The sequence below is a fragment of the Mycteria americana genome, chromosome 4 (assembly GCF_035582795.1).
Source record: "Mycteria americana isolate JAX WOST 10 ecotype Jacksonville Zoo and Gardens chromosome 4, USCA_MyAme_1.0, whole genome shotgun sequence".
Classification (NCBI taxonomy): Eukaryota; Metazoa; Chordata; class Aves; order Ciconiiformes; family Ciconiidae; genus Mycteria; species Mycteria americana.
The window spans coordinates 59,283,068-59,297,601 of record NC_134368.1 but is presented as its reverse complement, the minus strand read 5'-3'; the positions used below and the strand labels follow the sequence as shown (position 1 = coordinate 59,297,601).

General features: G+C 40.4%; 1 protein-coding gene across 6 annotated transcripts in view; it reads right to left on the bottom strand.

Moving 5' to 3' along the window:
• SGMS2 (sphingomyelin synthase 2) overlaps positions 1–14,534 on the bottom strand; it is a 49,906-nt gene that overhangs the window by 19,765 nt on the left and 15,607 nt on the right. Inside the window, exons 1-2 of one of the 6 annotated variants that reach the window (XM_075500697.1) lie at positions 12,349–12,817; positions 1,871–1,938 (exon numbers count right to left, since the gene is read on the bottom strand). The exons of 4 other annotated variants lie outside the window; for them this stretch is intronic. The gene's annotated coding sequence lies outside the window, so the exon portion shown is untranslated. Of the gene's footprint in view, positions 1–1,870; positions 1,939–12,348; positions 12,818–14,534 lie in introns of those variants that run through there. One more of the 6 variants, XM_075500695.1, reaches the window with a different exon arrangement.

Genomic DNA, 14,534 nt, shown 5'->3' with positions numbered 1-14,534 from the left:
ACACACTATCAAACAAATCAGGAGTCACTGAATACCTTCTCTCTCCCACCCAAAAAACTCCTAGACAGTTTTCAGCTTGCTCAACTCTGACGTAGCTGCCTGGAAAGCTTAATGAATATTAAGAGGGATGGCAACAGGGATGATACAGACACAACACATCCTCTATCATTGACGGTAAACACACAGATTGGCTGAAAATGATCATGAAACACGATCTGCTCCCTATTTTGGTCTTCCCCTCTGCCTTCTTGCCACAACTACCAGTTCCTAACCCCACCTACCACCAAGCAGCAACAGCATCTCACATCACAACCAACACCCCCAGTAAAATAGAGATGGGAATACTCAGACCTCTTTTTCAAGCTGTTTGTTCACAGGCTCAGACACCCAAATCTAAGTCCAGCTCACACACTGTTTGTTTCCCTCTCACTTTTTTTTTTTGCAGCTCTTCATGCCACACTTTCAGAAGTAAAACCAGCTAAGTTTAATTCTAACACCGAGAAGTTAAGACTAGTTAACAATTTCAGTGACTACCATGATCAACTCACACAGATGTTTATGGAGGGGATTAGAACAACAGCACAGAATCCTTTCATAATATTCGAGCTTCCAGTTTGCAATAACCAAAATTATATCAGGTTTCCTATATGTAACTGGGTTTTTCCACTGAAATTCTACCCATGAAGTTTAAGCACTACACAGTTAAAACTGTTCAAAAAAAGTTATCACAACCTAAGCTTCCAATGCAGTCCCATAATTTTTTCTTAAACTTGTTCAAGTGTTCCATTAGCTCAAGATTTTCTATTAATAGAAGAAAATATTTTCCACATTATGCTGACAAGAAAAAACATTTCCTTTTTATGTTATTTAATTAGTCAGGGAAGATGACACTGTTTAGCTTTAAATACTAAACACTTAAGTACTATGCACTTCAACTCTTCCTTCTTCATTTTTGTTTCTGCCACAGATTGACAAACAGAACACACATTTCCTTGAATTAGCTCTTCTCCTGCCTGGCACGCTATCTCCCCACAACACGGGGTATCATTGTTAAGTCTCAAGACGATGGTAACAGTGGGACAGCAGTAGAAAATCATTACAAATATCACCCAAATTCTTTCTGTAATACCTTTCCCAGACATTTTGCTATCTCCATTTGAGTCTCACCGTACAGGTCAGAAGAACAGGCCAGGAATACTATTAATGTGTTTTTACTGCCCCTCACAAAGCTACTATCTACCTCAGTACCTAAACATCTCCAAAATAATTCAAACCTCTCTTCATTATTCCCTGCCTTTGGTAAGAAATATTTTCTATCCTCTAGCATTTAACAACCCTGCATTGAATATCACCACAATAACAAAACCTTTTTATGCCAAGCCTCTCATAAGGCTCAGCATACAGGCTTTTACCATTCACAACAATCCTTTCATTTATTTTCCTTCCTCTTCCCACCTAATAGTTTGAGAAGTTTATTGCTTTTTTAAAGCTTTTAAAAAGGATTTAAAGAACCAAGTTAGTCAGAAAGGATTTAAAGGAGAAAGCTGGTGATGCTCATCCCAAATTCCTATTTACTAAAACCACAAGATTAAAACTATTCCTGCAAGAAAACAGCCGAGTACCACCTTCAACATTGCTCCTAGAAAAGTCATCACTAGATTCTCTCATTGTAGCATTAGACAACTGCTTTGCAACATCTACATCTTGTCCATGCACACACAGCGTGATTAAAAAGGTACAAGTGAAATTAATAATCTAGTCACCAGAGTTATACTGATCTTACCCTACCAATTGGTAAAATCTGGTGTGAAAGTACTGAGGTTACTCTGAATCTACATATAATGCTTTTATGATACACTGTACCACGTACCTCAGGTAGTAATTTCCACTCCATAAGCTACCTGTTATCCCACAGGAGGCTTCTAGTTATCATTGAACCTGTTAAAGCATAGGAAAGTAAATGATCACTCAAACTAATCAAGCGTGAATGTGAGGTGGAAATACAAGCTGGCCAATCAAACTGTCTGCTAAATGGTATTTGTATCAGTTGCACAGTGTGCTGCAGCCGAATATTGTTTATTTTCCATTTCTTTGTTTAAAGACTTGAACAGAAACACCACTATCACTTTAAATTTTGAGTCAAGATACTATTTCCACAGTAAAACACACAAGCTGGAACCCAAGTCCAGTTCTGACATTTGTCTTACTGTTCATGAGAAATTTCAAGGGGTGGGGGGCAGAAAAGAATGCGTGAGCAAACAATGTTTCAGAAAGGACATTTGGAAAAAGTTATTTCCAAATATATTTCATAGTTCTTGGTCACATTTTCATGTGAGGTCCTAGAGCTCTAAAACTTCTTTCTAAATAGAAAGCATTTTATAAAAATGATTCAAAAAGCATTTCAAAGCATTCTTATCCCACGTCTAGCCAGACATCTATATATACACTGATTTGGGAGAGGAAAGGGAAGACAAAGAGGCGTCAAACAGACTAGCTGAAATGCGGAGAGACTGTAACTACAAGGTGACAAACAGATTCTGCAGCAGCCAGAACTGCAGACAACAAAACTGTTTAAGAAAATAAAGTTAGTCTCATCTCTAGACTCACCAAGACCAGTGATGTTGTGAATGCGTGCTAAGTCATCATAGTGTACAGTAAGTAAGTGGTGAATCAACTAATTCCACATGATCAGTTACAAAAGTCTAAGGAAAGAACTAAGTGTTCAACTGGAAATAGTGTAATCAATTTTAAAAGCAGAGAACACAGAACTCAGCAAAATTAGGGCACAGTAAAAACAATTATTCTGGTCTACCAACTGGTGTCTTCTCATGAAGAAGCACATCTGACTACATATTGCTATTTCTGTTGTGCTCCTGCATGAATCTTCCTCAAAAATACCAATTATGCCAAAAGAGATTTGCATATATCAGCAAGGATAGTTAACGTACTGGCTTCAGAAGTGACCTTCTAACGGTAGGGCAAATTGACACAATCTGAGATAATTATTGTCTAGAGCAGTAAAGACATTGACATTGAGTAAAGACATCTTCCAAAGCCAAAAGTGTTTCTTCCTACATTCCTAGGATAGCTATACTAAAGCTATCACACTCAGAAGAGTTATATCAACCTCAAGTCTGAAATAGTTCAATTCCAACAAAGTGATAAACTATCCTAGTCTAAAAAGGACTACTCAGAAAACGGTCTCTGCTTTCCAAAGTTTCCTCATGTCTGACAGTAAGATTGATGAAACTGATTTGGACAGAATTGAGACCTATTCAACTCTGCTTCTATGGGGCAACAGTACAAGCCCTATGATGGTACAAGGTGTGATCTCTTATTCTGCAAGAAATCAGTCAGGGCAGTCACCTGAAGTGGCCAGGGTCAGAATTCACAGTGAAATTCCTTAAGCATGTTCAGACACCAGAACACTGAATATTCACACACACATATTGAGACATTTTCCAGCAAGAACTCTAGTTTTCACTATCCCTCAACATTTGAGCTGAAGCGCAGACTTCACAGCAGGCAATTTAAAAAAAAAAAAAAAAAACAAAACAAGCCACAAACACACACCAAAACCAAACCAAAAAAATGGGGAACAAGTTACTATTCAGTTTAACTACATGAACTATTTTCATCACACATACAGGACGCAGAATAACCCAAGACAAGAGGGTGCTCACACACCTACATACTTTCTCTAAAGTAGTAGCTCCACTCTGAACTGTTAGGTAAAAGGCTAAGTGTTGTTTGGCATGTACCAACGTGAAGATCTATTTGAAATATAGCTAGATTATCTGCAAACATACCTCATGGGCAATCACTCTATAGGTGTTGCCTGGCTAAGAGGTAAACACAGACAAAAAGGTCCTTTCAGACACAGCTAGACTTAAGTTACATCAGGCTGTACATAAAACATTAGGCCAAAACTGATTAACCACTTTTGATGCCTTGATCTCAGGAAGAAGGCCCTGTTGAGCTAAGGTATAGGTCAATTCATTAGTACATCTGGCCTACATGCCTTCAACTCCCCAGACTTGCTTCAGGTGAAGCATTTCAGTCTGTTCCCTCAGACCAAGTCTGACATTTTGCTCATAATGAGTTTGTGTCAAAGATGATGAGATTTAGCAGAGAAACAAGCAGCAGCCACTTCATAGCTCAAACAATGCCCAAGACATTCTAAACTAAGGAAGTGGAGAGGTTTTCTAGATGTAGACGTGCTTCCAATTCACATACCTGGAATTATGAAGTGACACAGCACTGGCAAAAAAAAAAAAAAAGGGGGGGGGGGGGGAAGCAGAGGTTGCCTTTACTCCTCAACTCGATCTATGAACTGTCCTAGACCGATAGGACTCATGAAAAGAGGAGATGAGAGGTGTGGAAACAGTGTTTTAAAACAGTCATAATAGCGACAAGACAAAAAAAGTCATCCTAAATAACAACACATTTTCTGTCCACTAAGACTGCCTTTTACTCCATTGAATCCCACTATTACAAATATACAACAACAAAAATACTGTCCCCTGCAGTTTACAAGCCTTTTGATGAAAGGAGAAAGGCTTGTAACCAGATTCTAATCAAAACCACTATAGAATATCACTATAAATGCATGTGTAAGTAGATTTTTCATGTTCCATTCTCAGCAACACGTCACCAAATCATAAGCTTTTTAACATCAATGTAACACCTGCTGAGTAATACAAATCATTGAAACCAGAGTAAGTATTTTCATAATAGTGTTACGGAAGACTAATCAAGATAGTAGTTCTTTGAGCAAACTATGTGAGGTCTAAGTACAATACTCCTCCTGCAGCTGTGCCTGTAATTGCAATACAGACTTTGACAACCAACAACCTTTTCTGCATATTACATGCAACAGTCAAATTTTGACTAAACTGTGTTGCCTTAAGCACATTCTAGAAAGGCTTGCAGTGCTAAAAGCTTTGTGTCCAATTTCACTACAGCAGGATGCAGGGGGAGAATAGGAAGAAAGCACACATGCATGCACACTCAAAAAAAGTTGTGGGTAAGGTAAAAAAACATAGTTCTAGTGTTTGCCCTTAATGCAGCACAATAGAACAAAAATCTCCTGCTTTCCTGCAACTCTTCTCTGCGCTCCAGGCCTTTGAGGGGGAATAGTGTCCCATTTTAACTTCAGTTGTTTGGTACTGAGCTCCTCAAATGTAAGAGCTAAAGAGTTTAATCCAAACCTTATGTTTAAGAGCTTATTTTAAACTTTCTCTAAGTCCAAATTAAGAAAAAAAGAAAAAAAAAAACCAAACCAGAAACTGTTTATGGAAACATTCATCCTGCAGAGTAAAACTAAGCCAGGCAGCTACTTATCTTGTTCAGATTGTCCAATGACTAGAAAGCAGTGTACACAGGAAAGTGTAAACTGCGTGCAATCTGTAGAATTATGCTTTTAAAAAAAAGGAACACTACATATAAATGAAAAATACTTTTAGACCAAGAAGTGTAATTATTTAGATTTTTGTTAGAGCTGAAAATTTCTTTAGCCCAACTACTTCAGCTTTGACACTTGACAGGCATTGTGCCTTGTACTGTGGTTGGTCAGCTGAGATATATTTCATCCATCTTTCTAACTTTTAAAAGTCAGTACAAGTTACTGACTTTTACCATAGACATACACATTATTCCACCCTACTTTACATAGACTAGTTGTTCTACACAGAGGAAGTGACTACTTATCATAATACTTATGCCTGCTTGTACAAATGAAAATAGCTTAGCCAAATTTTTTTTTTTTTTTTTTTTTTAAAAGAACTGCATAAAGGAAGCTAATGACCATGGTTACCGCAGAAAAAAATGCTATCCTCAGTGGAGAGAGCTTGCCATTCAGCTATATAGCACATGTAGTATTCAATTTCATGGTAGTAAATAGGGCTAAGATGATGAATTTTAAATAGTGTCTGCAAATTCAGGATACAATCACTGGAGCGCACAGAAGTTTAAACCCGTAACACTCAACTCTTCAGTAAGTTGTCTTCATAATAACTTCCAAGTTCACTATGGCACCTTAGAAGGATCAATGTCTTTAATACTTCTTGCTTCAGAGCCAAACAGGATGCCACAGCCCTTCCTGTCAAGACTGAAATCCATCATGGAAGTTAACATATTTCTAGGAAAACAGAAACACTGAGAAGAGTTGTTTTTCTATTTTAGTGCATGATCACTTTTAATAGTCAATACAGGATTCTAACCATTTCAGTCAATCCTTTTCTCACAGGACGGAAAGAAACACAGCTTCACTTTGGAGGACCACCTTTAGCTTTCTGGCACATTTTCCACATCAAGTAGAGTTTGTTTTTTTTTTCAAAAAATTTCAAAAATCACACCCTATAGCTGCATGCGAAGTATACATACGCAGTGAAACAAAACAACTCTGTGAAAACAGAGCAGACTGAGCATCTGCACTTCTTCAATAACTACAGCTGAGCAAGTGTCCTAAGTCGGCCTTGTTACTTAAGTAGAGCCAAGCGTTGTGCTCATGAGCCTCTACAAGACCAAGGTGGCATGCCAGAAGACAGGAGCAAACTCTTGCCAAGTCACACACTCAAAATGGTATATAAAATCAGAGTGAAATCAAATGAAGACAAGTTCATGCTTCTGAGAATGGCTCTGTAAAGAACTCTTACATAGCATCCTTACAGATTAGTACAGTATCATGAAAACAGGAAAAAACACAAGCTTTGGCAGGAATTTTGTCAGGCTCCTAATACACAGGAACCAAAAGTAACAAGTTAACTTTTTAAGCTACAACATATTGATAGTTTCTATACACTCCTGAAATAGGTAAGTTACCAGAAAAACTAGTAAGTACAAACTAATCCAAAGTAGATTCATAGCAACTAATTTATCTCAACATTAAACAAACAAAAAAATTTGCTTTCAAAATTTCAGTTTAAATGCTTTTGGTTTTATATTGAAATTGCAATACATAAATTTGAACCAGAATAACTGGCAGAGGATGAAACAGAATTCTACAGTAAGTGTGTTTTTAGTACTGTTAAGACAGTAACACAGCATTCCAGTTTTTAAAATGTCCTTTTGAGGCAGCAGCAGTGATGGGAACAGTTTGCTTCAATACAGTCTGTGTTCAGTCTCAAACCAAGACATGGGCAGTGGCATTTGGCATCCTTATAAAGCATGTAAAAACAGCAAGTCCTGTTTCCCATTTACAAGGTTGATGTAGGGGAAGTACAAAAAAAAAATTAGATGAGCTGTAATTACTGTAGAAACTTATTAGAACTATCAACAAGCTATAGGATTATACCGTGCCCTCCATATGAAAGACAGAATTAACGACTATGAGGCATGACCTTCTCTACTGCTGTTTCTCTTTAGCAAATTATGTCACCTAAATAAGGAGACTCTGCTCCACTAACCAACTGTCCAGCACTACGGTGAACATAAGCAGGAACTTGGGTGTGTGCATAAGTAAACATTTTGTCACTGTTGTGTACATTTCGCATAACTGAAACTAATTGCGAGAAGTCATTCAGCACTCACCACACAACAGTTTAAGATCTTAGGAGGCTAAGCAGAATAAAAGCTCTAGAAAAACTGAGAAATGCAAACATATTTCAACAGGAAAAAACAATCAGTGAGAGCAGCTGACTTCTTAATAAAGGACTTTTACAGGTGCAAGTGTTCTATTAAAGATATATTGCGGAGGTAACATAACCCAAAACACCTGTAATAACACTTCAAATAAAGGAAAACCATTACCTTTTGCTTAGGGCTTTAAGCTAGGTCTTACAAGATACAGGTTCTAGACAGGCTCTGCCAGAGGCTTGTTCTTTGAGGCTGGACAGATTCCTGCACTCCGATAAGGTTACAAACTCCCACTGATTTTACAGTTAACCAAGATTTTGAAAAGAAAAAACAAACCAAATTTAAGTTCTAGTATTAGAGGCATGAACACCAGAGATCTGCGATTAAACAAAACAAAAAGCCTCCTGTAAATTACACTCTACAAATGCAAACTCCAGTAAGTTTTGCTAGTTCATAGTGACACTTTGCCATCAGAACTTACATAAAACCAAGATATGAATAAACATACTAGTATGATTTAACCCGTATTAGTACTTGAAACTTCACTCTTGGAACATTTGAGTATATGACAGTAGCAAGACTGATCTGGGCCTAACACATCAACAGAGACACTAGGCAAAAAGATTTTCTCTCCCAAATGAATAAAAGTTACATAACTTTACATGGGACATACTGGTTTATGACAGGTAACAGGTAAACCTGCCTCCGAAACATCATATTTCACTAAGAACACTACCAACTGCCTGGGGAGTTTCTGAAAACCCAGTGATTACAAACTGCTGCAGGCAGTTTGTAACTTCTCAGATGGCGGATTAGAACGAACAGCTTAAATATATTTAGCTTCCTGGTTTTGTTTTGCTTGCTTTGTTCGATTTCTTTCATGACATCCATCTCTTTCACCAAAGTAACATTACTGTAATTGAAGATACACCTTTAATCGTTATTTATACTCCAAACTTTTCTATTCAGTTTCAGCCATGATATGCTTATGTTTTATCTAAGAAACTGAATTCAACTCTACACACTCCACTTAAGATTCCAGATTACTGCTAAACCAGAAATAATGCTGAATGAATTTAAAATAAATTTAGCCATTCTTAAGCAAAAGCATCCATAAGTGCTCTGCATCAGTTCAGCTTAAACCAGCCAAGTTAAGCTGATGCAACTTTCCAAAACATTCTGTGCTGCACCCAAGAGGCTCAGTATCCTTTCCTCAAGGAAGAACAGGTGTACAACCCTGTAACCACAGACACATAAAAACACTGCAAAGCTTAGCGAGAAGCTTACTGCATTGCACAGGATTCTAGTAAGATTTGACCTAAGGAAATCTGAATATATAAAGAAAAGGAAACAGAAGACTACAGAAGGGAGCAGCAAGAAATTAACTCAAAGCCAGGAATATTAAGACATTACTTTGTGCAGCAGCAAAGCTCTGCACAAAACCCTTTGGAAGCCTCACACTTCCACTAATAGGAGCAACTTAGTTTTTGTTCACAAAGTTTATAAAGAATAAGTGGGATGTCCTTGAAACTTAAACATCGTAGTCGCAAGTTAACCTACATAAACTGGGGAAGGTAAGTAAAAGCAAGACACCTGCTTTTTTGTTCAGGTACCTTCAAGCGAACAGGATGTTCTTGTTTTCTAGGGTTACACATCTGAGAAAAAGTATTTTATCTGGAAAATGAAATAGTTAAATATTGAATATGTGCCTTTTTTACTATAAAACTGTCTTGTCAGAGTGAATGCAATGAAGTTTTCCCAAGTAATCTTGCTAAAGAACTATTTTCTTTGAGGATTTAGACCTGAACACTGTTTTATTAAGAACCATTCCATTTGGAATTATTAATTCAACAGCTTCAGATACTCTGACAAACTACTTCAACTTTTTCATCCGTACAACAGACTAGACTTCAATATTTTTTTAATGCCATCAGACTGCAAAACAGTAAGAGGACCCACACTTGACACTGCATATTTTGAAAGGGACTTAACACACAGTAAGGCAGGAAGCTTTACTCAGCAACCACAAGCATGACCTCAAGGCACAGTAGGCCCCTTGTATTACAGATACTACATATATGTTAGCTAGAGGGTAAATAACAGGTTTTCCTGAAGCTGATTTAGTTTTAGTATACAGTTTAGTCCTATTAAAATTTGTATCAACAGCTATAAAGTAGACTTCCAAAACCAACTATATCGGTAAGAAGTACTTAATTCTTTGTATTGCACAGCTCCACACAAGAGCTATTCTGGGGAAGACAAACAGTGATAACATAAGCAAGTGTCCTCATATAGGAGACACTTGTGGTTATTTAAGTTCTGGAGCCTCACTAAAACAGTTGGGTTCAGTATAGTTAAGAAATATCTTTCAAACAAGTGCAAAATGGACAAGACAGAGCTATCTGTGTTACACAAAACTTTCCCATCAGCAGCTCTTAAGGTCTTCAGCATCTGCTGGGACAGTGGTGCCTGGATGCCTGACATTCTTAGTGTCCGCAGCATCTTCCGGGACAGTGTTGTCCATGGTACAAACAATTCTCCCAGCAGACAGAGATCTCTGAAGACAGTGGACCTAGTGTTACATTAATCTTCCCAGCATCTGTTCGGACCACTGCAATACCATATCCATACTAAATAAAATGTCACAGCATCTGTATTGTCCACTCCCCACAAATAGTATCAAAGAACATTGTAGGCTAACAGCCCATCTAAATTAGAAAAAAAATCCAAACAGAGGATGTATGCAATTTTGTTACAGATATCTGTGTCTTCAAAGTCCATTTCTATACTAGGAGACTTAACTGGAATGAGCCATTTCTTCAAAAACCTTCTTTTACATTCCGTGGTCCTTAAGAAAAACTACTCATTTTAAATCCATCACTTGTTTCAATATTTTTTTTTATTTTGTTAAACCTTAAAAATCAATACACTACTTTCCAGTCTTTATACTTTAATTGGTATACTAATACACTGCAAATAAAGAATTCTCTGGTTTTTAGAACGAAAAATACTTGAAATGAAGTCGCTTATTCAGCTCTCCCAGAGACCGGGGGGGGGGGGAGGGGCGCTGGGTTTTTTTTTAAATTGATAAGGAAATATGAAGTTTTTCACAATACTGCATCCATGATATAATACTTCTGATGTCTACTTAGAACATTAAGTTTTGAATTCAGAAGAAAACTAGTTTATGAAAACAGGGTTTTTAAGCCCTATCATTTTTGTGTCTTATATTACAATCACAAGATGCTTTTATGATCCAGAAAAACAGATGCTCATCAACATGCCAACCATGGCTCAATATTTAAAATTTAGAGGTACATAAAGTCATTCAGATTACCAACCTAAGAGTATAAAAAAAAAAAATCCATCTTTACTCTCTTCAAGTTCTCATTTCTCCATTGTATAAGTTCACTTCAAGGACAGTACAGAAATCAATCTCATTAGGGGCCTTTATCTACATACTATTGTCGTCACCTCACAATTTCACCTGAAGCTTCCCCCACCACCACCCCTTTGATTTGTCCAAATACCCCTTGTGACTGCACATACTACACAGGGTACACTTGAAGAATATTTTTCTGAAGGACAGAGACACAAGTATATGTTTCTCTAAAATCAGACATAGATTTCAAATTTTTACTGAAAAGCAATGTAAATCCTATCCAAAAGGGGGAAAAAAAAAATATGAAAGCAAGCACATTGACCTTTCTAGTAAATTAAGCCCTAGATCATTTAAGTTAGGTTAAAATGAAGAGTAAGTTATTGGTTTCATAGAGAAAAAGTATATAAGGCTATACAGTCTCCAGAGACCTGCCCTGTCAAATAATAATATACATAGGCAACTACATTAAATATAATTTTAAAAGCAGTTTGTTTTTTAGGCAAACCATTTAACAAATGCAACTTAAAGTGAAGCTTATCCTGTAAAGGCCTGCTGCCTCAGAAAATATCATACACCTGCTCAGTTTACACTAATACCTCTATGAAACCATCTATTTATATAATTAACTGTGTATAAATTAATAGCTGCTAAGTGGTTTCAGGGTAGACAGATATTTGATTTTCTAAGGTCTTAAAAAAATGAAATAAAAATATTAGAAATGGTTTAAATGGAACAACAGCTAGTCTACATTGTATCCTAAGAGTTTTATTATCTTGCCAGAAGATTATGCATTAACCACTTTTCACAAGGATTTTGAACTAAATTTAAGCCAGAAACCATGCAATGTTAATAGAAATGTACTCTGCCACTAAGTCAGGAAGTTTAGTTTAGCTGCACTTCAGGAAGTTTAAGAGTGGCTTCAGCAGAGCAGACAGAGCAACAAAAAACCCCAAACAAACCCTACAGCAATGCACCTTTAAACACCATTATGATCCTTATAGCAATCCCTTACCTTCCTGAGCTGAAATCAGGCATTTTGAAGTCCATGTTCAACTAGGTACGTGGTACTGCTCTAAGGGGTATGCAGACATTGCCCACATCAAGAACATAAAATTTTACTAGCAAACTAAGTATGGTCCTTGCATTACATACTTACAAGAGAAATCAAAACAGCAGGTGCCCTCCCTAATTAGAGGGGCCTCTTCAAGAGTAAAGTTAAGACTATTCTACAGGTAAAACATACATACTCTAGAAATAGAAGAGACCACGTAGGATTGCTCTTCCCAGTCTCTGCCCAGTTCACACGCAGAGCTCTTCTCTGAAAGAGGTTCTCTAAGTGCGTACCTGCGGTATGCCACGCTTTTAATCCACCTGTGCCGTTCCCAACTTACCTACTCAGCTGTATTTGCAAAAGCTTGCACTGCTGGCAGTTCCTCCTCTAAAGGCAGCTGGAAGTCTTTTTTGGAGCCTCAGGGTTTGGGCTTTGCCGTTCCTTACGGCCAGACACTCCCACCACTGAGGTAGCAGCACGCAGCAGCTAGGAAGTTTGCCACAACCTCTACCTTCCCCTGCAATTTGCTCCTCTCACAGCCTCAGACTCTCCTCCTTCCTGGCGAAAGGGACTGGCTTTAAGGGCGTCAGCGGAGGCGACACTTCTCAGAAGTCTCCTGCCCGCAGCGCTACCTCAGCAGCGCCGCAGCTGGAAGCGGTCCCCCGCTGGAGAGCGGCTCCGGGGCGGGGGGCGCCGGGGTCAGCGCTCGCTCGGGGCTGCCGCCGCCGCCGCCGCCTTTACCGCGAGTCTCATGCTCGCCGCGAGAGCCACAGTCCTCCCTGACATCATTCATCCTCTTACACACACGCCCGCCCACTCCATTTCCAAACAGTGACTCACCCCGGCGCTGCTGCTATTCAGAGGCAGGGCTAGAAAAACCGGCAGGACCTCTACGGAGCCCCCGCCCGCCGCTAAAGGTGGCGGGTGGCGGCGCGGCGCGGCCCCGCCCGCTCGCTCCCGGCCCCCCCGGCTGCCGCCGCTTCCCCGACCCGCGCCTCTCCGCGCGCGCGCGCTGCCCGCCGCCCCGAGCGGCCGGGCCCGGCGGCGGTGGAGCCTCCTCCCGGCGCGGCCAAGCCGCCTTAACTGCGCCGGGGATGGCACCTCCTCCGGGGTACGCGAGGTCTTGGCAGATGCAGAGATGCCGGTGCCCTTCCACGGCTCCCCCCCGCCCGGATCCCATCTGCCATGCCCACGGCCGCCGCCTTCTCTTCAGACCGCATACGTCTCTTCGGGGGGCGGCTCAGCCCCGCGGCCGCGGGGGAAGGGTTAAGTCAGCTCGCAAAACCGGATACCGACATCTATACTGCAACCAAAAAACATTCGTTAAGAGATAAGCATTGCCCCCCCGGGAGCCAGCTCGGTGGCGGAGGCACGGCTCCTGCAGCGGCGCAGGTGCTCGGGGCCAGCCCGGTCCCGGCCGGCGGGCCCTGCGCCGCACGCACCCCCCTCGCCAGGCCAGAGCCGAGCGCCGCGGCCCTGAGCAGGGAAAGGCTTCCCGGTTTTGCCGGGGGATTTCCCGAACTCTGTCCGCAGATGAAGGATGACTGTCACCGAACCCCTGCTTCTCATGTGTTTCCCCCCTGTCTTCGGACTTGGCTTTGCTTGGGGTTTTTTTGCGGAGGTGTAGGGGTAGGGTTTTTTCCTCCCTCTTCTGTTTTTAAAAGAGTTCCCCATCAATTATGTAGCAGCCGCATTTTGCTGGAGTCTGCCTGTGTAACAAGCATGGGACTGGCGGGGGGAGAGAGGGGGAAGAAGGTGCCAACTCATCCACACCGAAACTGGCTTTGGCCGAGATACACCCGTCCTGCCCTTTAGTCAAACGGCATTAGCGACAAGTGCAGTCACATGAACGAAAGAAGGCCTGGTTCACTGCCCTGGATTCAAGGAAGGCACCTGACCCTGTATTTGTTACATCCCTGGAAAGCCCCCTGCACCCAGCTATTGGCGATTCTGCTTGGGTTGCTCACACTTTGTTTTTTTCCACAAAAGCTTGGGGGAAGGGAAAGGGGAATCTGCTTTATTCCAGCACAGGGTGGAAGCATTTTCTGCACTCTCAGAGTTCTGTGGGACAGGGAAACTCTACCCTGATCTAATAGCAACAGGCAGAGTGCTGGTATAGACAGGATGCCAGGATTTTAAGTTTTCCCTCCTGCAGGCTTAACATGAATAGTATATTCTAACCAGATAAACAATTCAGCTAGACTGCTGCTGTTCCTGTTGCTAGGTGAACGCACATATGCACCTGTAGTGCTGAATCAAAGATATCTGTTGGAACCTCACAGCACTCTTCACTACCTGCTCTGATCACCCCCCCCCCCCCCCCAATTCCTATAACTGGGTAATGCACGCTTTAAAACAAATCTGAAAAAATAATAGAGGTACCACAGGCAGGGCAGGGGGTTTGCTTTTAGCTGGTTACAAAGACATATACATACGCTTAATTGCACACACTTAACTACATGCAAGTCTTTGCAGAATTGGGTTTTACTTGAAGATGTTAGACAAAGAAGATAATGACTGATGGAG